The 23,526-nt window shown below is 40.5% G+C and overlaps 1 protein-coding gene across 3 annotated transcripts in view; it reads right to left on the reverse strand.

Annotated features, from left to right (window-relative positions):
- Positions 1-23,526, reverse strand: part of LOC147254197 (leucine-rich repeat and fibronectin type III domain-containing protein 1-like protein) — a 198,988-nt gene that overhangs the window by 51,187 nt on the left and 124,275 nt on the right. The window lies entirely within an intron of this gene.

Below are 23,526 nucleotides of genomic sequence, written 5' to 3' on the forward strand. Positions count from 1 at the left end.
CACACACACACACACACACACACACACACACACATATAAACTACACACTGGTAATCCAGTGCCAGCCTTCACATAATTTATAAATATTTCATATAACATTTAATGCACATTCATACATAAACGGGCACTCATGCATGTATGTGCACAGACTGAGCTGCCATGGATGAGCCATTTTTGGCTGCGTGCTATTCTGTATGTTCACACTCTGGTTTACACACACACACACAAACACACACACACACACACATATTCACACATGTAAATTATGAGCACAGGCAGCATAGAATGAGTTACGAGGTTACTATTTATTATTATTCTCCCCTGCAGACATCAAGGTCTCATTCTATCTTCCCCACACTCTCCTCTCCAATAGCTTTGCACTATACATCTCCTTATTTATGAATCTAATAATACACACCAGTACCTCTCCATCTTGTGTGAGTGTGTGTGTGTGTGTGCGCGCGTGTGTGTTGAGGACATATAACTGGTGGAATTGCACGTGTATGGTAAAGAAGTACAAAAGAAAGTATCTGACAACGGAAGACAGAAAACGATTAAACAGACAAGAATTGAGACAGGTTTGCGCATGACGGACACCAATTAAGACCAATTATTACTGGCCTTGGTCATAAATGACGGGCGCCTCAGATCTGCATGCATGGATTAAAATGTGCAAACACTCACATCACATACAGTACACAACCCAACGGTGGTTAACAAACTGAAATGGGCCAATTAAATCAGACCACTACTGAGGCGCAGGCCTATTAGCAGTGACAGGACTCTGTTTTCAACGATTAACAGTGATTGCTCAAGGGCCATGTGAGGCCATTAGCTCAGGACAGCGGAGAGACATTAAATGCTCCACTTTGAAACAACACAATCATCTGGCATGAGGATACCCATGCATCCCGTTCACTTAATGTACAGTACCACTGCCATTCTTACCACCAAAAAAATACTGAGTCCTTATTGATAACAGTTTCTAAATACAACGATCTTAAAGGAACATGAAAACTTTTGGGGGAAATACGCTTTTTTACCTCCTTTCTGGAGAAAGACAGGAAGACAGCTATATCCTCTGTGTGGGCATTAGGCTGCTGAAACACTCATACACAACTGCTAATTAGCTTAGCATGATCAGTGGTAGTGGGTGGGCTAAAGAAAGTCAGTCTTCTTCTGTGGATTCAGGCTGATATTTAACTTGTGATATCGCAGATGCAAGTATGACATTTTTATATTTCCTGGGTTAACATGGTATAATGGTAATATATCCTGCATTTTTCTTCTTTTTTAGTTTTTTTTTCCCTCATACAACAGCCATTTGTGGGTATCTTCTGAATGTGTGTGTGTTACTAATGCATGAAGACACTAAAGTCTCAGTTCTAGTGCTGATGACTAGCAGGCTTCCCTCTGTGTAAATGCTGATTTGCTCATCAGTCTTCACTTCACTGAGGGGTCCAAACTTGGTTCCCTGAGTTATGACAGCAGATGATGGCAAGGATATCGATGCACCCTTGGGTATGGATGGGTCATTCTGATTTTCTGTCTGTAGAGGATTTGAGGGATCAAAGGTGGCAGGGTCAGACACACCAGGGGGTTCTGGCAGGAGATGAGGGCAGATGGTGTGTGAGTGGACTACTGATGGGAAATTTGGATGCAGTTCTGACTTATTGGGGTCTTGGAAAGAGAGAGAGAGACAGAGAGAGAGAAAAACACTCCTTTTGGCTCAGTTTGTTGGTCTGTGTTACACATGAGGGGACTATCCTGAGACTACAGATTGTTGAGTTCTCCTAAACTCAGAATAACCTTGTAAAACATAGACGAGGGTCAAGCTTATAACGTTACATCCACAGTAGTCTAGAAAGCACAAAATACAGACTTAAAGGTTTTTGCTGTTTTTCACTTGCTCTCTGTTTTTTTGCTAAATAGGTTTGTGCTGCAACTCTTCCTTGGTACTGTTTACAGCCGATCAAGCCGAAGGGGGCAACTAGGGTGACCACAACAATGGACTTCACCAGAAACATAATGAGGTCATACAGTGCAGAGGACGAATGCAGTGACAAGGTTAGGTAGGTGGGTCAAGACAACACAGACTGATGGAGTGTAGAGGAAAACTATGTTTCCCTCGTATCATCATGGATAATGGGATCCTTGGCTGAGCTCCAGACACCATCACTACCATAGACAACTGTCAGATGGTTTGAATAAATATAAATCAAACCAAAAGAGAAAAGAAAAAAGTGTCTGTCTGCAGCTTTTCTTAGGAACAGATGGCAAAACTCCAGTCGTGTTTCAGGGAAGGAACCTGTCTCAGTAAAGGAACATGCAGCGACAACAGTGAACCCTTAGCCGTGCGGTTCACATTACGTCCATACACCACACCTAAACAATTGTTCAAGGATTTTTTGTTCCTTTTTTCAAGTGAAGCATGTGATTCTATTCTAGTAGACACTCCAACACAGACAGTGGGAACCTGAAAATGAGCATAAAATGGCTTCTGGACATATTTATTACTTTCCCGGGACATACATGGATCTTGATGTAGGTGCGACCAAGTTAAAATCAATGGATATGTGTGTGTGTGTGTGTGTGTGTGTGGGTGTGTGTGTGTGTGTGTGTGTGTGTGTAGTTTGCTAGCTTTGTTGTCTTCTCAGTTGTTCATCCGTGTTCTTCTCCATCTTACTGAATAAGACATGATGGTTGCCTTGTCAAGAGGTCGTGACTCAGTTGTGTCTTGCAGCTCATTCAGCAGGACCCCTTGTGAGAATTCGCAACAGCAGGGCCAATGTGTGCAAGGGTCCTCATTCCTAATGAGACACTGTTCCCTCTTCTCATCCTCCAATCTTCCTCTCCTGCATTTCATCTTTTTTTTATCTCCTACTCTTCTTCCATCTTGTCTCACTTCTCCCTCTTTTCACATCACGTCCCTCACCATTCCTCACTCACTCTGCTATTGAATTTGTTTCCCCCCCTCATTCTGCCTCCACCACCACCCACCTTCTCGTTCACCTGACCTCAGCTAACCTTCTATGTTTCTTGCATCTCACTCTTTGTTCTCCTCGAATCCCCCTCTCTGACTTGCATCTCAAGAATGTGGAAATAAAGGAATAAAACTGAAATGAAAGTGAATGTATGCAGCTCTTTGAAGTCATTGTAGAGGCATCAGCCAAATGCTAAAAAATGTTTATGTAAATGAGGATCAAAGAAGTCCGCACTGGAAGCTGCATATGTTTGCTGAATATCGTTTGGACCAAACAGAGATGACGTCAGTTGGAATGCAACAAAAAATGCCAAGAGACTTGACATTAGCAGTTGTTAAGAATATTGTTTGGAACAGGGGTACTCAAATACAAATCTTGAAGTGCCACAAAGAATTTTTTCAATGAGTCAAAGGTCTACTTTTTGAGGTCGGTCAGGCCACATGGGATAATCCTGTAATATTCAACACAAATTGCCCTTGTCATTCAAAACATCAACAAAAATAGGAACTAAAATAAAATGTCATCTCCATTTTGACATAAATTTAACATAAATAGCTGAATAAAACAAAACATGACCCCTGTTCATGAATCCAAAACAAATATTTCAGGAGGGGGTTAAGAACACTTTTCTTTATAAATATAAACACAAAGAACCACAAGGAAGAAGGAACAAATGTATTTCAGTCCTATGGTGAATCAAGCATCTCAGGATTCCCAAACTAACATCGATAACAAGATCAAACCAAACGTCCCTTTCAGTTTTACAAATTGATTCAAATTTAAAAATGGCTCCAAAAATGAAAGTTAGAGTTAAAAAATTGTGTTTGCAGCAGTGAACTCTGAGTGACCCAGGCTGTCTTTGTATCGTCGACACTGAGACAAGGTCCGGCCATGCGAGGGAAGTGCAGATGCGGTTGCTTGTGGATTATCGGTGTACCTGTCTGTATGTGCTGCGGCCGCGAGGGCATAGTGTGATATAAACATGGCTTTTGGGGTAACACAGAAAAAAAAAGAAGGAAAAAAACAGCCATTATTGAGGATCACTGGTTCAGAATCATCTGGAGTGGGGAGGCATTCCAGCTTTGGCACTCAGCATTTGAATAGGTTAATGCTGGTCGACTTTCTTTTGTAATACGACTTTTTGTTCAAGGTCATGGTGAGTCACTCGGAAACTCCAGAAGGAGCCGCAGCTGCACCTGAGGGCTGCACCTCTCTGGAGATTAGTGAGACAGACTCAGACTACACTGAGGGTGGACAACCAAACTTTCTTATGATAATTTTCTCAAAATTGGACTGTCAAATACGGCGCACTTAAGGGCAACTTTAAATTGTACCTTTAAACAAAAGTATTTAAATACACTCTGCTTGAGTCTGAACCTGGATCATTTGAGGTAGTCTGTCAGTTGCTAACCATTTAACTTACAGGCCTTTTCAATTTGAACACAATGACTGATGTCTTTAAAGAGCAGAACAGTTCAAAGAATTATCATGGCTTATTTTTTCAAAAAAAGATAACATAGCACCTCTGCAGTTGTTTTTCATAAAGCTTGAACTGACTGGTACACAGAACAGTATTCATTATATTCCACATATTTCAGTCTGATTTTTGGAATAACTTTACAATAAAAAAAAAAAAGAAAATGTTTCCATATGCTTAGTCTGTCCATCGTCTAGCCTACAGGGCAAAATCTGGTTCTTCATCTCCTCTCATTCAGTCCTGATAACATTTCAGATCCAAGCTTAGTTAGGGTTTAGTGTAAGAATCCAAATCATGACTGGATATTAGTTTGCTCTTCAAACAGTCTCTAAAGGCCAGTCATATATTTAAATGGTACTCACATTTAAAAGTTACAGAGGTCGGTCCAGCACCTTCAACTCAGGATAAAAATCGCCTGTCCTGTTTTTACTTCAGAATTTGATTTACTCACTACAAACTGATTCACAAAAGATGCTTCTATCTCCCATCAAGCACATTAACTCTTAAAATCCTCCTCGAAACCCCCAAAAACTTTTTGCATGTTTTATTTGGGGCTGCACGGTGGTGCAATTGTTAGCACTGTTAATTCACAGCTAGAAGGTTCCGGGTTTGAATCCCGGCATGGACACAAGATCTTTCTGTGTGGAGTCTCCATGTTCTCCCTGTTCCTGTGTGGGTTCTCTCCAGGTACTCAAGCTTCCTCCTACAGTCCAAAGACATCAAGAGGGGACGAGGCTGATTGATACTCTAAATTGACCGTAGGTGTGACTGTGAGTGTGAATGGTTGTCTGTCTATGTGTGTTGGCCCTGTGATGGACTGGAGACCTGTCCAGGGTGAACCCCACCTCACAACCGAAAGCTGCAGGGATAGGCTCCAGCCTCCAATGACCCTTAACAGGATAAGTGGAAGAAAATGGATGGATGGATGTTTTATTTGGGTTTTTCTATGAATTCCCACAAGAGGAGAAACGAGACATCATTATCTGCCCCTCCCCCTCCCGACAAGTTGTGCGATGTTGACCAATCAGACACATTTGTGAAATCCTCAAAATCCCCCGAGTTGAGGGCTATTTGGACCATAAAACTAGAAACAACAATTTTTAGGCTTTGACATATTGATTGTGTGGGTTTGAAGGAAGGCAGTAGACAGAATGTCTCACTTCTAATGCTCTCAGTGGAGGCTCTGCTAATTTCTCTTCGAGCAGAACATACAGTGGTTGAGGCTTAGATTATCATGTCAGTGCAAAGATTCATGGGAATGTTAATCTTGTTTCATTCTTTTTCTATCTTTATGATTAATTGGATTAGGTTTCTTCAGTCTTTCTTTAGAAGGTAAGTGTATCTTTGTGGTTCAAGACATTTTATAAACTAGGCCTCATGGCACTTCCTGGTTATAGCTATTTTACATGTCTGCTTTAATATTATTATCCATAATTTTCCAAAACATTTCCACATCCGTGTGGATCCCTCATCATCACTATGCATGCAATACATTTGGTGATCCCACCAATACTTTGATCATCTCTTGATTTAAAACTAGGATTAAAAGAATTTCAAGTGAATTCTGAAATGAGCAAAAGAAAGTAGTATTTTTACAGGGTATATAAGAACACCTCGGATAATATCCACTAAAGATGATCATTGGAAGAATTTCAATCATATTTGTGAAGGGATGTTAGACAAGTGCAAACTTCAGGGCATAATTAAAAGTATGTAATAAGGAAACCTGGCTGGTACACTCCTATGTTTTTTTGTTTTTTTTTAAGTGTAATTACAATCCTTAGAATTATCCTTAAAAGATATCACCAATACTTTGTCTCTAATCTTTAAAACAAACAAAAAAATCTCTTTCTGAGATCAAAGTCTGAGTCTGAGATCAAAGTTGTGTCATGCTTGTGTTGTGTGGTCAGTCAGAACAAATCCAGCTCACTCTCTGAGGAGAGTGCTCCGATCACTCCAGCTGTAGAACAGACGTCCGTATATCCCTACAGATGCAAATATAAAGCCCCACCTCACAAACTCACATTTTTGTTGGAATTTGTTTTGTTCTGAATATTCTCCAAAGACATCGGGGAAAACAAACAAAGAGGCTAGTTCTGATGAGAGCACACCTAACAAGCAATGGAGGAGTTCAGACTTAGCACCAAAAAAAGGATACTGGCAAAGTTGAGCTGACGATTGATCAAATGAAGAGTACTTAAGTTAATTGAGTCAAAGAAAAGCATCCAGAGATTTCCTTCCTTTATTACAAATACTTCAACTCTCGCTGTGACAAAGCCTCTAAAGTAATCTGTATTATCTGTATTTGTTCAAAGGAACAAATGAAACTAGAAAAGCAATTAAATGTAAATGCGATGAGGGGGGTGTCTGCCTCCCAGACCACGACAGGGAGATGTGGAGTTTGATATGCTTCTATTTTCCTTCACAGTTCCTCGTATCAGCAGTTTCAAAGTTAAAAATAATGACTGGCTCACTGATGTAGTCCACACCAAGGAGACGGCGGTCCTGACCAAGCACAGCTGTGTCAGTCGGATGGTTGATTATCTGAGGGTGAGTTGGTGGGAACAGATTTTTTTTTTTTTTTTTTTACATTGTAGTGGTGTATTGGCTTTGTTTCTGCTAATGGGCACTGTCATTGTCACAGGCTTGTTCCAATCTCACGCTCATTGGTCTGTCCTAATTGTTTGAAGCTCTCACAACAGTTATTACTCCCATCATCACGGCCATCAAAGCTTTTTGAAAGCGTCTGACTTATTTTGACCCCGTTTTCATTGCCAGCAGCTGTGTAGTAAACCTTACAGCTTTAAAACATTCACAATACAGTTGGAATTGGGACATTCGGTTGTTGTATAAGAAAGTGGGCTAAACAAGAATTGTGCTGAGGAAGATGTTACACTGTTGCAGCACATGAGATTTTGAACTCTAGCTATGCAATCAAAACAGAGAGATGCCTTCCTGACCGTGGATGAGATTCTAGCTCGGAGCAAACTTGATAAAATCACCATGGAGATCACGTAGTCGCTCAGAACTTAGGTATGTGCTCACATCTTTGTCCATATCATAAAATCCATCATTGTTGACCTCATCCACTCTTGAAAACTAGAAGATGCTGGCTTTTTTCCACTCAAGATTGAGTAGGCAGGATTTTCATTTTTGACTGCTGTGTATAACCTCAGCGTTTGGTGTGTCATGCAAAAATTGAAGCCCAGGATGGAAAATTTTGGTTCAGGCCTACGAATAATTTGAGGAAGCATCCTTACTGAAGCTGCTGGAAAAGATGCAACAGGCTATACTGATACATCCCTTTCTGCTCCTTGCAGCTTCCGAAACGGATGCCAAAAAACCTGAAGCTGGCTCGGCTTGAATTTTGTGTTTTTGAGTTCAACTTTCCTGTGTTATTTGTTTGCTCAGCACAATGTGGCTTCTGTGATTCTGACATAAATATCGGCTAAAGAAACTACACATGCCCATAAATAATTCAATATAATAGCAACAATACATTGAACTGAAAAGATAGGATATCCCAACCAGAGGTGCTTTTTTGAAGATATTAATGCTTGCAGGTAGCAATGGCTGACATGGGCGCGTGCGCACACACACACACACACACACACACACACACACACACACACACACACACACACACACACACACACACACACACACACACTCACACACCCAGTAAGTATGTTGTCACCCTAAGTTTTGTTTTTTGCCCACAAGTGGGCGGACCTTAGAAACACATGAACTGAAAAATGAACAGCGTCGATTACAGCAAAAATTAAAGGAATGTGTTGGTGTTTGTGATGGGGACAAAGTATTTCAGATTCATACATTTACTTGTGAATCACCTCACACAGTATGAACTGATTTGTCCTCAGTGTAACCTGAAATAAGCCCCCTGTTTCTCTGACTCAGGCTATTTCGTGTCTGTAGCTAATTCGATTCTGCTCTGACACTGAGTTAGAACACGCAGCACAGCAATTAAACAAATCAAACCCTTTAGTCTACATATGTATTGCGGATTAAACTGGGGGGATACCACAATTGAATGTTAATTGGGTCTAAAATACAAACAGAGAGGAAATGCAGAAATACCTTCTAACAGCCAAAAGCGCACAGCAATTCAAATGCATGCATTTGGAAAAGTAGGAAACCATGACCCAACATGAGATAATAATGGATGATGCGTATGTGTGGAGGTGCACGTCCGTTTATTTTTAGTGTGAGGCTTGGATTAAAAGCAATAAAAGAAGACACTGATTGGAGTTACGGATGAAAAGTCAAAGGAAGTAAATGACATAGGGAGATAAAAAAAAGAGAGCGACAGAAACAGACAACTTGGAAAAAGAGCAAGAGGCAGCCAGTGTTACATGTCACATCTATACCAACAGGAAAGAAAAGATCCTTCCTTTGATACCCAACACATCCACATCAATACGGCCGCTGTGATCATGTTTCACACCACTTGCAAACATGTCCCCGATATGGCTTCTAGAAATTAAAGACTCCGATTTTTTTCTGCTTGTCACTAAAACACAGGGGTTGCTGTTTTATATATAGCAATATCACATACAGCGATGAATAAATTATCAGATCATCTCAATATATGTTTTATGAAAGTGGAGTTTAAAAAAGTATTGTGATAGGATTGATCCTATTTTTTAATGATTCCACATAATGCAAAATATTTGTACCTTCAAATATACCATAACTGGTATATTATATGGTATGGTATGGTATGGTATGGTATGGTATGGTTCCCTCCTCATAGGCATCATAGTATATCATTCCACTACCTTCCAGTCTTGACACACATCTCTGGAAGTGTGCCGCTGTATTAGCTGTGTTGTAAAGTGGTTACTACGCAAAGGTTAAAACCAAGGATGTGTCAGCCTTACCAGACTAGTGCGTCCTCTGAATACTGACACTCAAAGTAGAAATACCGTCCCACAGTTGTGTGTCTCTGCTAAGTGTGCCTGCGTCCTTGACCTTTGATGACTACATTTTTCAGGTTATCATTTGAGACAAAATTCAGATTCAGATTCAGAAAACTTTATGCCCGTGGGGTGCAATTAAGGGAGCAGAGAGCAGTACAGTTGGTTACACAACAACAACACAACATACACTGAGTAAAGAAGTGCAAGGAAGTCTATACCTTCCAGGGTCAGCAGCAGTTGCCTTGTGTGTGTGTGTGTGTGTGGGGGGGGGGGGGGGGGGGGGGGTCCAATATTGATCTTTGCATTACATTTGAAGAAACTTCATTGAAGCCTTCCTGAGATATCATGTTCATGTGACCTTTGACCTCTGAAAACTGAAATCTTTTCAGATTGTTCTTGAGTCCCAGTGGCAAATTTAGAGAAATTCCCTCAAGGTATCCTAGAGATATTGCTTTGGTGAGAATGAGACAGATATTGCACGAGTGTGCGGGGAGGTGACCTTCCCCTTTGACCTTTTACCACCAAAATATTTTCAGCTAATATTTGAGGCAGAGGTAACTTTTGAAACAAATTTGAAGAAATCCCCTCTGGACAGTTCAAAGATTTTGCGTTAAAAATAAATGGGGTGAACTGTCATGCATATGGACAGAAAACCTAGTACTTCCAGTCCACAGGCATGTTTACAAATGTAGCCTTACTGCAGTTTGTTCACACTGTGCTGCTTTCATTTAATCAGCCATCTTAGTGGATGGGGGGCAGCAAATAAAGCGAATGGAAAAAGGAGGTCCGACCTCAACTTGACAGAGATGTTGAGATGTTCCTCCTAGAGAGCATGCTTGATCGCAACTTACTTCATGTTCTTTGAAGAGGGTAACGTGAATATCTCGTGACAAAATAGTGAAGATTACCCTCTGTGATTAACCTCTTTTCTGAATATTATTGCATGTAACATGGCTGTTCTGATGTAATTATGCTGACGATTTTGGAAATAAAAGGAATTCAGAATAGGAGGCATTCCTGCAGGAACATGTTTGAAAACACAAAAGACAATTAAAGGAAGAAAAACATGCAAATTACAACAAACACACTTTTAAAATATTAAGTGGGTTCATCGCAAGCTGTATAGACTGATAATTAGCACACTTTATTGCTGTCAGCCACACTGCAACACCCAAACTATTGTACGTGATACACGGTACCAATGTAAGCTATTAGTATATGCTGGAAAATCTTTACTAAGTTGTTGACCTTTTCAAGTATTCAGCACATAGTAGTCAAAAGGGTTTTCCTCAACAACAATACACCTAATTCTGGCAACATCTTTGGTTTTGCTTGCCCCCCCCAACTTCCCCCAATGACAGTAAGATGAAATATCACCCCCTCGGTGGAAGCTGTAATACTACCAGTTTGCAAAATCCCACCCCAAAGGAAAAAAAAAGACACTAATATATCTCCTTTACCACCACCCCATCACCACCACCCCTGTGACTGAAGATTAAGAGGATAAGAGCAGGATAAAAAAAAGTCAGAAGTGAATTCTCAGTAGCATAACAAGCTTAAATAAAGATGAGAAATTATAATTACACTTGCTCCAATTTCTGTACTGTACTTGTATTTCATAAGCACAAACCCTCCCTAATGTCATGTGCAAAAATCACACGTTCAAATCACATCCCGGTGTGCTGAATAAGACAGCAAAACGCTCAGTATATCGGATTATATTCATGTGTGTGTGTGTGTGTGTGTGTGTGTGTGTCTGTATATATATATGTGTGTGTGTGTGTATGTCAAACTTTGAATGTTCAGATCCAAAGACAGGAGGTTTCAGTGGACAGCTGCTCCGTGTTGTTCATCAGCCTCGCATCACTCACACCAACTGGCAAGACCAGAGATTATGGAATCTGTAATCTGTAAATCAATCTGCTGCATGGCTTTTTTGGCTAACACTGAAACTCTGTGCTGCCCCCCCCCCCCCAAAAAAAAAACCCATTAAAAAAAACAACAAAAATCTGTGTATGTCACACATGTTCCAGCAGGCTTTTTGACTTGTAAGGCGTCTGCTTTCATGACATCGCAACAATCAAGGAAACCATCTTGCCAGGTTTAATGTTCATTGCCAAGGCACCATTTTTTCTCTTTGTTTTCATCAATCGGCATCTGTTTGGGCGATTCATGCTGGTTCAGGTGTAATGACAGTCTGTCAGTCCAAAAGAATAGCGGCAGCTGAGGAGGAAACCTTAGATGCTGCTATAAATTCCAGATATATCAGAGCCTATTTATTCTTTGAAAGAAGAACAAAGAACAATATCGAAGGCTTTTCACTTTGGAAATATATATCATGTCCAATTCTTAGGACCGGCTTCAGCTGCTGCATTTTCTAGCTGGTCAGATTAACTAAAATCAAATGGGTCCTCCAGTTACCTGTTGGATATGTTGGACTCCTGGAATGAGATGTGATGTCTCCCTCCTCCTTCAATAAAGAATCGTCCATGCTAGCGAGGTAGCAGCTAGTTTGTGCATGTGTTGATTCGAGATAAAGAATGGCTAGACAAACGATTTAAACATTTTCTTATCAGCTAATTGATTTCTTTTTGTAAAATAACCCTGATTTTTTTGTCCACCTTGCTTCTTCCTCTCCTCCCTGCCTCAGTCACACTTGCTGCCTCTTTCCTTTCTTCATTTGGTCTCTCTTCTCCTCTCATGCATCTTCTGTCCCCTCATCCCTGCTCGATCCCACACACTCTCTCCCTCTAACTCTGTGTCATGTGTGTCTTTAATTACTCTTCTTTCCATCCATGAAGATCTGAAGGCTGGGTGGGAGCCGTGTGGGAGGATGGAAACTTGGGGGGTGGTTAGTGGACGGATCAGGAGAGAGCTGGGGGGTTAATGTGGATGGGGGCATGTTGCTGGATAATTAAAAATTGATTTGGGATGATGATGAAAACGGCAACAAGACGCCAAACAAGGGGATTATGGGTTGGACAGCCTCCGGCGATCTGCTGAGCTCGGCAAATATCCGAGAGAGGAAAGGAACAGGGAGGCAGAGTAGGGGAGAGAGGGGGAGGGGAGGGGAGTGGGACGTGAAGGTAAGACTGTGAGTGAAGGAAGAAGAACAAATGAAGATAAAGAAAAAAAGAACAGGGCTGTCACACTGTCGAGTGTTCAGGCCGGAAAGAGAAAAGACAGCAAAAGGGCATTGAAAGGGGAGATTACAGGAAGAAGAGAGAGACAGAGAGAGAGAAATCAGCAAACTGTGATGAAGCAAAAAGAGCCGTCATCTCAGCAGGATGGACGGAGTGGTGAAATTTAAAAAAAATTGGAAGGGAGTGAAAGAGAGATGCGAAATGTGAGGAGGGGTAAGACAGACGCTGACATGAAGACGGCTGCGGATGGAGAGAAAGAAAAGATGACTATGTAGACCATGTTCTCGCTGACTCGTGCTCTGCATTTAATTGGCACACATACAGCAGGTGCGTGTCCGTGTGTGCATGTGCGTGTGTGCGCAGTCATTTGTCACTTGGCCTTAAGCTCATTAGTAGTGAATCATTCAATTAAATAGCAACAACCCAGAGCAAACAGAATGCTCATTGCCACCAGTGTGTCTATCTAGTAATAATGTCCTCTACATCCATTTAAGATCCAACTAGAAAACTAAAAAGTAAATAAGAAAAAAGGAAATGAAATATAACCCAAGAAGAAGAAGTAATAATTTACAACCAATTGCCTGGATTCCGCCCAGAAGGCTCAACACAACCACGCTGCCTGAATCCAAATCTGCATCCCGGTGACGGAGGATTGTGTGAGATGGTTGGTCTGATAGTACCAGCGTGAGAGTCGCTTCCTTGGTGTTCACTTAATGAAATACGACAGGGAAATTCATTATTTTACATTACATTTGGATTCAGCATTATGGGAATAAAAAATGTCTGATCTTAGAAAAAAGTAAAAAAGTATCAGTACAAAGCAGTTTGTCACAGGACGGTCTGTCTGTAACGCCTCAGGTCCAGTAAACCGGATGAAATTAAGCTCAAAACATTTTCCGTACCAAATGAAGTGACATCTTAGTCCTATCTTTACAAAAGCTTTGTGGTATTTCCATCAAATTTGGTATAATTATGGTCAAAGAGTCACCGAATGGATTCTACCCGTGGATGGTATCGCTGCTACCACGGTGTCACCCACTGTCCAATCGTCCCTGAGCACCAGGTCACACACACAGACCTGATGGTCACTCAGCAGTTCTTGATTTATTTTGGTTTTGTCTTTTTAGGCGACCGTGACCTCCAGCATCATTAGGGCTTAAGAGGTTAAAAGACAAGAACATCATTGGCAGGTTATTCTGGGATATTATAGTATGTAATATATATATTTTTTTATGTGCAACTGATACTGTGAATATTGGTGCTGGACTGAAAATTGACCCTTTCTATGGTCACGTTGCAGCAATTTTGTATCGATATGACTATGAAAAGGTACTCAGAAGGCTAATTTCTAACTGACTTTATCAGGAAAGATTCATCATGAGCATACATGAGCAAACATAAAGACCAAATACAAATAGTAAAATAAACATCTGTATTGATCGCTTCAGGTGTTCAATCTACACTGAACATCAACCTAAAACAATATGTAAAATATGGAGTGAAATAAAATGAACGCAGGGACAAAAATACAGGTAGCCTTTTGATGAATTGAAATTAGTTTGTTATAAAAAAAAAGACAACAACAAATTAAAAAAAAGGATTTGCTTGTCGTTCTAAGTAATAATCGGGTGAAGTTCCATGTGGTGGTGTGGACTAGTATAGTATTAGATACACAGTGATAAATCTTCCGCCCCTCCTTCCACCTACATGCACACCAGCAGCGACTCATACCGTCCATGCGTTCTCACACAGAGGAGGCTGTTCCGAACAACTGGGTACACTATGTATTTTCAGAGGATAAAACTAAACGTCTCTTATGGTTTGACATTTGGAGGTGTTTTGTTTTTTTTTTCTACCCAACAACAAAATAACACACTGTATTGTATAAGCTACTTTTTTCTTTTCTTTCTTCCCTCTACACTTGTATTTCTTTGACCACAATGAGAATCAATACACATGACAGTGATTAAGATCCCAGGTTCATGGGGATGCATTTATCCAGTGAACGAGTGGCGTCCACAGTTCAGTGCCTTTGAAGTCACCGCCACAATGACTCAGTGGGTCAAAATCAATGCGTTACTTTCATTTTTTTAAATACGTCGTCTGCTTACTGCATCATTTTACATTCCCTCAAACTTCCTGAATCCTCCGGATCAATATTTAATCCGTGAAATAATCACACGTGTGACACCAAGTTGTCTTTTTGTAGTTGTTTGGTCTACATATATCCAATTATGCAGGAAATTTTCGTGTGTGTCATCCAGGAAAACAACTTCTGTTGACTGTGGTGCAGTGTGGTGTTTTTACATGTGTCTCTAATAAACAACTCCAAATATTTCATCGATTTCTGGATGTCTGTCCCACATTAGCACTTTTTCTCACAACACAGAGGTGAAATTCTGATTTCTAGTGATGACACTTGACACTAACCCTCCTTAATGACTTTGGCGTGATAACCAAGGACAACACTGACTATGGAGAGCAAATTTATAACCCACTGTCTGACAAGTTAAAAGTACTGACTTAATGTGGAGCTCTTTCTTCAGGCCAACCTGGAGCAGCCTGGGAATATCCTTCATCTGTATCACACAAGCCCGCTAAACCAAGGACTGCTCCATGGGACTATTTTGAGAAAGACAAGACTGATACTTGGGAAAAAACAAAACAAAATGCCGAGCAAACATAATAGGGTCTTCGCCAGAAGTACCTTCTGGCTCAGGCCCTAAAAAACAACCTTGCATGAGGAAGACCCAATCATCCTGGGATCATGTTTTGAATAAATAAAAGCAATGTAGGGCGGCACAGTGGTGCAGTGGTTAGCACTGTTGCCACACAGCAAGAAGGTTCCGGGTTCGAGTCCCGACTCGGGCAGGGGATCTTTCTGTGTGGAGTCTCCATGTTCTCCCTGTTCCTGTGTGGGTTCTCTCTGGTACTCCAGCTTCCTCCCACAGTTTAAAGACATCAAGAGCGGACGAGGCTGATTGATACTCTAAATTGGCCGTAGGTGTGACTGTGAGTGTGAATGGTTGTCTGTCTACATGTGTTGGTCCTGTGATGGACTGATGACCTGTCCAGGGTGAACCCCGCTTCTCGCTCGCCCATTAACGCTGGGATAGACTCCAGCCCCCCCCCCCCCCGTGACCCTTATTAATAGGAATAAGCGGAAGACAATGGATTGATGGAAAACCAATGTACAGCTCCTGCAGTGCATCAATGTGTTTACAGGGAACAAAATGAAGCTCGAGAGTAGAAGGCCACACTACCTGCAGTATAACATAGAGGAGGTCAGAACATTCCGTGGGACTGCTTTGTTGCCACTGGTACAAGGCCTTGAATGTATCAAAGCAATGATTGCTGGAGTAGAATTTGTCATACAGAGTGAGAAACCTAGGTCTGAGGCGAAGGTCTTGGGTCTTCAGCAGAACACCAAGCCAAAGTGCACAGCCAGCAGCACAAAAGAATGATTGAAAAGGGAAAAAAAAGGACTTTTTTCAAATGACAAGCAATGATTTTCAATAAAAACCTTCGAAGAGAGCTGAAATCTTCCATTGCAAAAAATAACTTCACTAAACTTATAAGAGTTTGGACACTTAAAAAAATACTATACACATATATCAAATCGATGCTTAATTCATTCTGTTAATTATGAATTAAATTAAATTAAAATTTAATAAAAATAAAACAATATAAAACCCTGCTGAGTTTTAGTAGATTGGGTCAAAGAAAAAAAATCCATTTTCCCCCTCTTTTGCCAAAAAAAAGTAATTTATACTTCAAATATCAGTTTATGTATTGTAGTTTTAAGCATGCACATATACACCCCTGCACATCGACACAAGAAGGCACAGTAAAAAAAACAAAACTTTTCTAAACATAAGTGTTACTTGGTTGGTAGAAAAAAATGTAGATTTAGAAAAAAATCTTTTAACAAATGTATGTGGAATGTATCATAATAATTAACATGATTTTTTTTTTTAAAGGATGATCTGTTTTTTTTTTTTTTAAGTAAAAACTGATAATGCAGCACTCTGGAGAGAATGCAGATGACAATGTTGATGGCTTGTCAGAGTTCAGGACTACAATATTTGTGATGTCTCCAAATGTGATGCGACAGTCAGAGGGTGCGTCCAGGTTTCCAGGCTCGAAGCTTCCAGAGCACGGAAACTAATAGAGGAAGGAAGCGCAAACAACGTCGCCTTCATAATGCAAAATCAAGTAATTCAAAATAAAGATGAAGATTCACTGAGAGCTTTTCCTCTATCTTCCTCTGCCAGGTGCACATTAGAGGAATCTGATGTTCAAATTTTAATTGCAAGAATGCTCGCACCATAATCATTATTCTGAGATGCGGTATCAGACATTTCTAGTTAAAAGGAATTAATTAAACCTGATTTCAAGAACAAAAACAAACAAACATGAAAGGAGACTGTCCCCTTGCTCTATTTTGCAGGCGTGCGCACAGGCACACGCACACACACGCACACACACACACACACACACACACACGCGTAAAAAAGTATTATCTGATAATGAAGACAGAAAAGTTTACCTTTTCGGATGTGAGTTAATATTTTCATCGTTACTCCCATAAGTAACTTCAACTGTCCACGGCTTCTTCAATATTTCCGCTGTAAATATTTGATGCGTACAATTAAAAGTTAGATTTTTGTTTCCAAAAAGTGCAGAGCTATTCAGTATTACACCACAACACACATTCAGAAAGACCAGTAGAGTACTGCAAGAGCTATTGATTGCAAAACACAACCAGAAAGACTACGCGTGCAAAAACTTCATTCACATTTGTATGTACTGATGCTTGACACTTCATGATTCATGTCATACAAAGAACTCTAATGACTTTCAGCACGTCATACTTCGTTTAAAATGTCTGCAGAGAGCGTGAGATATTCTCAAGGAGGACTGAGAATAAACAGCACTTATCCTTTAACCTATTTTTTCCTCATAGTAGGGGAAGGAAAAAAAAAAGCTTGACAGCAGGTCCAATGATTGCATTTGACACACAATAAGGCACAAGTGTCAGAGCTTGTTGTCAACGATGTGGTAATACAGTACAGAGTGCATTTAAGCCTGCTAATGTTATATATTGTGCACAGCATCTCAAAGAGCCATTTTAGTAAAGAACTGTTCAACAGAGATGAGAATGGCTATAAACTGTCCATTGCTTCTCTTCACCACAAACCCTGGTGGGGGGACACAGAGAGAGGCAGGCTGACTCAAAAATTGTCAGATGTGTGGGTGTATACGTGTTTTTGTGTGACTGACAAAGGCCTGTATTAACCTTTTTTTCTGCCCTTGTGAGATGAGAGAAAACTGAGGTGAATAAAACCCTTTTGGAAAAAACCAGAAGCTCCCACAGACACCATTCACGATGACGCTCAACAAAGTACTCACTTACAACCGATATAAGATTAAAAAAAAAGAGAAAAAAAAGGTCTGGGAGTACAAACTTAAAGATACATCTCTGTTTGTTGATAGAAGTTTGTTGTGTGTGGCGTACAGGCATACTTGTGTGTTACGATGGTACTTAGCTTAGACAGCCGTAGGTTAATGTACTGTAAGTAAGTACTGCATGTAAACTTTCAGAGGCAGACATGGATTTATGGAGGAGCCATCTATATTTGATAACTGAGACACAACACTGCCACAGTGTATGAAGATGTAGCATATTGCATAACTGTAGTATTTGATCTCTCTACCTACATGAAACCCTTCCGAAAATAGAAAGTATGTAGAAATATGTTGAATACTTTCCTACTTTGCTATTGTGCCTTTGTTTTTCCTGTCACAATGAATGATGCACATATCAGACTGACCCCAGCTACATAATTCACTTTAGAAAAATACCACCAGATTATCACCGCTGAAGCACACCGGTGAAAAGGCACCGGGAGCTCATCGAGCAGCATGCAAGTCCGAGCTGGAACACACGCTGTTAACAATGCAGAGGGTGAGTGCCTGGCTTCGGGAGAATTGAAAAAGGCTATGAAGATGAGCGTGGATGCCACACAGAGAGCCAGCGGATAGCTTTGCTTCAAGAGGGAAGCTCCATGGTCATCATCTGCAGGGATGCAAGGTGGGGAGTGACTACCCCTGACTGGGCCCTGTTGGCAAGAGTGTCTGATGTTGAAAAAAACAAAACAAAACTCAAACATCACATGACCCCAGGTTACATCACCGCAGATGCATCCCAGCATCCACAATGGAAAAGGTGCAGTTGAAGTACTGATGCAGTTTAATCCTCAAACAGGATGTCACGAATGGATCTTTTATCTGTTCTGCTCACATTTGCAATTTGTTGAGGGAGGCCACGTCCATTAGGTGGTCAAGCAGGCGTCTATGTATACCTGAAGGAAGGAATCGAATATGATTTGCAGAACAATCTCTGTGTTGTGATGTGATATGACCAAGGGAGAAGATTCAGGCCATATTGTCCAGCAGGAATGAAGCTGCCATTAATTCCAAAAAGGGACAGAATAATATGGTCAAAGATGAGTAGAGGGGAAAATGCAAATATTAAAAAAAAAAACACCCAACAATCCATCACCACAGATATATATATATATATATATATATATATATATATTTATTTTTTTTTTGGGGGGGGGGGGGGGGTTCGGACTCCCTGTTCAAAAGTAGAGGGCAAACTAAACATACGCATGCCTTGTTTGACTGGATACTGGGGCGTATCTGCCAAAGCCCACAGCAGAATCAAAGCTATGATCCTGCTTGACAGAAATCCGTATGTTTAAAAACTCAATTGTCACTTGTATCAAAAGCTCAAGCCGCAGCATTTACACTCCATTTTGCTCTTGAAACTGCACTAGGTCAAACATAAATCACAGCTACCTCTACCACTTGGGAAAGGCTCTCTCTCTCCGTTTCACATGAAACACTGGCTCTGAAGGAAAACATTATTGAAATATAATGACTTTTCTATTTGCCAGTCATTACTGGCTCCCAGTTCTACAGCTATACCTCACAAGTATGCCATTATTATTGTGGGTCTTCTCCAAAAAAGCTGTCAGGACATTTAGAATGCCTACTGAAAGAGTCTGTACATAAAGAAATGAAAAATAGAACAAAACTCACACAATGAAAATGCGAGTGAAGTGAAGGAAATATGAGAGGACAAAGAATAGAATCAGAAACAGAATCAGTGTAGCAAATGTGCTCCAGTATGAGAAGGAAGGATGTAAAAAGAAACAGCTGATGTCACAATTTATCTCCTCCATCCAGGTACTGAAATGTTTAGTCAAAATGAAACTATCTTTTATGCGTTTTTGTCAGATTGAAAATGTTTTGCTTCATATCAAAGAGCTGTTCTGTCTGGTCCTGGACCATAAAAAGACCTCATACACACTTACGTGATCGCTAGAAAGTAGCAGGGAGTTATAACACCTCTGTGGTGCTGCTGCATTTCTCAAGTACACTTGCAAGCCTAGCCCTTAGGGAGAAAAGACACTTTAGGATGCCAATTCACCTCTGGTGACTTCTGAGCAGCTGGCCCTCAATCCCTGATTGGTTTCATACTAACAACCAAGACTGTCACATGACCAAATGACCCTTGACACACATTAATTTGAAGTGTGGTTCATATTCCCCGTAGAGCAGCCAGTGGAAGTGAAGACACAGAGTTGGAGAGTGTGTGTCAACAAATACTGTACGTGTTGCAATGATGTGGATTCGACAGGTGTGTTGAGAACTTGCACGTGGGAGATATTGAAAGAATTGTAATTTTATGAGTTTTATTGAGTTCAATTGTAACATCCAAAACTTTGTATTTGCCCCTTAGAAATGTTTCTATCACAATTTGTTTTGCTCAGAAAAGTGTTCAAATCTGTGTTAGTGAGCCCTAACCTTTCCACGGGTCAAAGGCGCACACACATGAACACTCGTCACAAACGTGCATGTGCATGCAGAAACACACACACATACACACACACACACAAATGCATGCACACACATAAACACTTGTCACAAATGTGCATGTGCATGCAGACACACACACAGCCGCACGCGCACACACACTTGAATAAGCAACATTGATTATATAATTCAGAGGGTTTGAAGAGCACGTCTCAGACACAGAGTTAAATAACACTGCCAATCAATGGTTTCCTTGTACACACACACACACACACACACACAGTTAATGTTGTACTAGCATTGATCATATGTAGTGTTTTTTTTATTTATTTATTTATTTGTGATGTTTTTGAATGCTCTGAGTGCTCCATGGAAAATCTCTGTAAAAAATAAATTACCTGTTTAAAGAAAACAGAAATGGGTATCTGGAAAATCCAGGGTAAATGGACTCAATTTTATATAGCACTTTTCTACCTTAGCGGCACTGAAAGCACTTTACAGTGTCATCTCATTCACCCATTCACACACACACACTGATGGTGATATTGACTTATCAGGAGCAATTGCAGGTTCAGTGTCTTGCTCAAGGACACTTAAACATGATCACCGGGGTTGAGGATCGAACCAGCGACCTTTCGGTTGCTAGACGGCCACTCTACCCCTGAGCCATGCCGCCCAGAGGTAAATTACACACAAAAAACAACTTGTTCAGTAAATCTAGACCAGAATTTTGTTCTTGAAACACTATTTCTTGCATACACCAATACACCAAACATTTCCCTCTGTTAACCTTTAGCACCACAGTAACCACACTTACCACTAATTAACTCTTCGTGGCACAATTGTGTTCCCGCTGCTTTTTTTCCACTTTTCAGATTACAAAATGCAAAAATATCATCAACATTAATCAACACCATTAATGAGTATAAAACTCAAAAATGATAAAGTCTAGTTGCTTGAAAAAAACTGTGTTATACTTCTAAATAAAGATCTAAGTAACAGCGCCAGTGACATTTCCTATGGGCACCAACATATTGTTTTCTCTCCTCTGTTTCCTGTCGGCTCTGCTCCTCAGCACTGTGTTCCTTTTTCTGTGTTTCCTCCCCTGCCTCTTTTCTCCTCGTGGCATTGTGCCTCACTCCTCCTAATGGATATTGACCAAAGGGTGGGGAGGGGAGGACTGCAAACTCACGCACATAGACACTCTGTGCAACTGGGAACGGAGCTCCGATGGATCCTCTAATGGATGTTAATCTATCTGATTCCTTTTATGGTATCAGCATAATGGTTAAGCTATGATCTTATCTGTAGATTTTCAATTTTGCAAAAAAAAAAAAAAAAAAAAAAAGCTAATGAAGTGTCACATTGTTCCCAATTCTAATTCTAATTTTTCCAAATGTTGAACTGTTGTTTTGGAGTAAGGTACAGTCATATTTCTCATGCATATAAAGACTGCAATGGAAATGAGTATTTTATAACTACCCACCTGATACCGGTTTGTTGTTTTCTTGACCACAGTAATACCATTTATCACCCTTAACACACCTGAAATTAAAATCATTTCCAACACTGAGTTCTCTAACAAGACTTGCAGGTACCTGCTAGACCTGCATCTTCCTCCCTGTGTGGCTGGATATTGAGGCAGGATCCTTGAAATGCAAATGAATTTGCCCTGCAGGTGTTGACAGACCTTTTGACTGATGTATGACTGAAGTTACAAGGTTGACGGATGAACACACCACCAAGTCTTGTGAAACAACTTGTGCTGCATCTGTTTTCTTCTAAATTGGTAATAGCGGTTCTTCTTGCTGCTAATCTTATCAAATGAGCCAAACTTCAGCGGCTGTCTCCAGTTCCACATGCTGAACTTCTGTGCTGACCGACAGACCAGGATGAGGTTTAATTTGTACCTGCAGAGCCATTAACTGCACGCAGGTAGACAGTTGCGATGCCAGTGTGGAAAAAAGCTACTTGTCACCTTTAGCTGCCTGAATTCTTTAAATAGGTTTCCCTAGAACAAGATAAATCTTCAGTAGAAATCCTCCTTTTTAAGTCTTGAGCATCTTTTTTTAAGAGCAACTGTTCAATTCTTCAACACTGATTTATTACAGATTCTTATCTGTACCATGAAAGAACTTCAGCTGCTGATGGAGGATGAAAATTACTTCTCAAGACAGACTGATATTTGACTATTTCATTTGCACCTCTGACATTATGGAATAAATTAATCAATACTCCACACTCTGCGCGGGTGACAGCGACGCTGTCAGTCATAACACAGTTTGAGAGATTTCCCTGTTACCATGGCAACTCCACATGATATGACAATTCCCCAGAACTTAAAATAAACAGGACTTTTCCAGGCTCACTGAGAGATTTAGGCAATAATGTTAACATACGTTTGGTTTTACTGGGAGAGATGATGTGGAAGACTCCCAGCAAGCACAGGGATTTAGACGTACAGTAAACTGAATTGAACACATATAAGTGTTCCACAGTGTGTGCATACATGCATGCATGTGTGTGTGCGTGTGTGTGTGTGTTTCCTCTCACTACTCATAGTACAGCGCACTTCAGCTGTAAAGGTGATAGGAAGGTTATAAGAAAAAGCAGTTGTTGTGTATCAGACAGAAAGCAACACTCATCCAGAAACACACCATACCAGTGGGAGACGAGTCAGAGCTTCAACAGCCATTTTGCCAGTTAGACGGTTGAGTGTGTCTATGTAAACATAGCTTAAAATATTCAAATAACTCAGTCCAGTTGACATCCTTCAGGGATTTTACATATTTAGGCCATAAAATCTAAAATACTAACCCAAATCAAGTGTTTATCTCATATAAATGGACCAAAAGAGTCAGAGGCATATGCAACCATGTTGTCCAACTGGTTACTTCAAATAACAAATCAAATTCCTCAGATTAAATGAGGTTAACTTCAGTGACAACATCATAAAGTTTCTGCAGTCCCACTACCACAGGAAGAAATACCAACTACCATAAAGACCTTGAACTGATTCCCATCCATTGGAATTCTATAAGCATTCTTCTCCATTTGATTTAGGCTTGCCTTGACAGCACAGTGCATGTGGGGCA

Source organism: Aulostomus chinensis, chromosome 10, assembly GCF_037954235.1.
Source record: "Aulostomus chinensis isolate RoL2024-O1b breed Wild chromosome 10, RoL_Achi_v1.0, whole genome shotgun sequence".
In the NCBI taxonomy this organism is placed as follows: domain Eukaryota; kingdom Metazoa; phylum Chordata; class Actinopteri; order Syngnathiformes; family Aulostomidae; genus Aulostomus; species Aulostomus chinensis.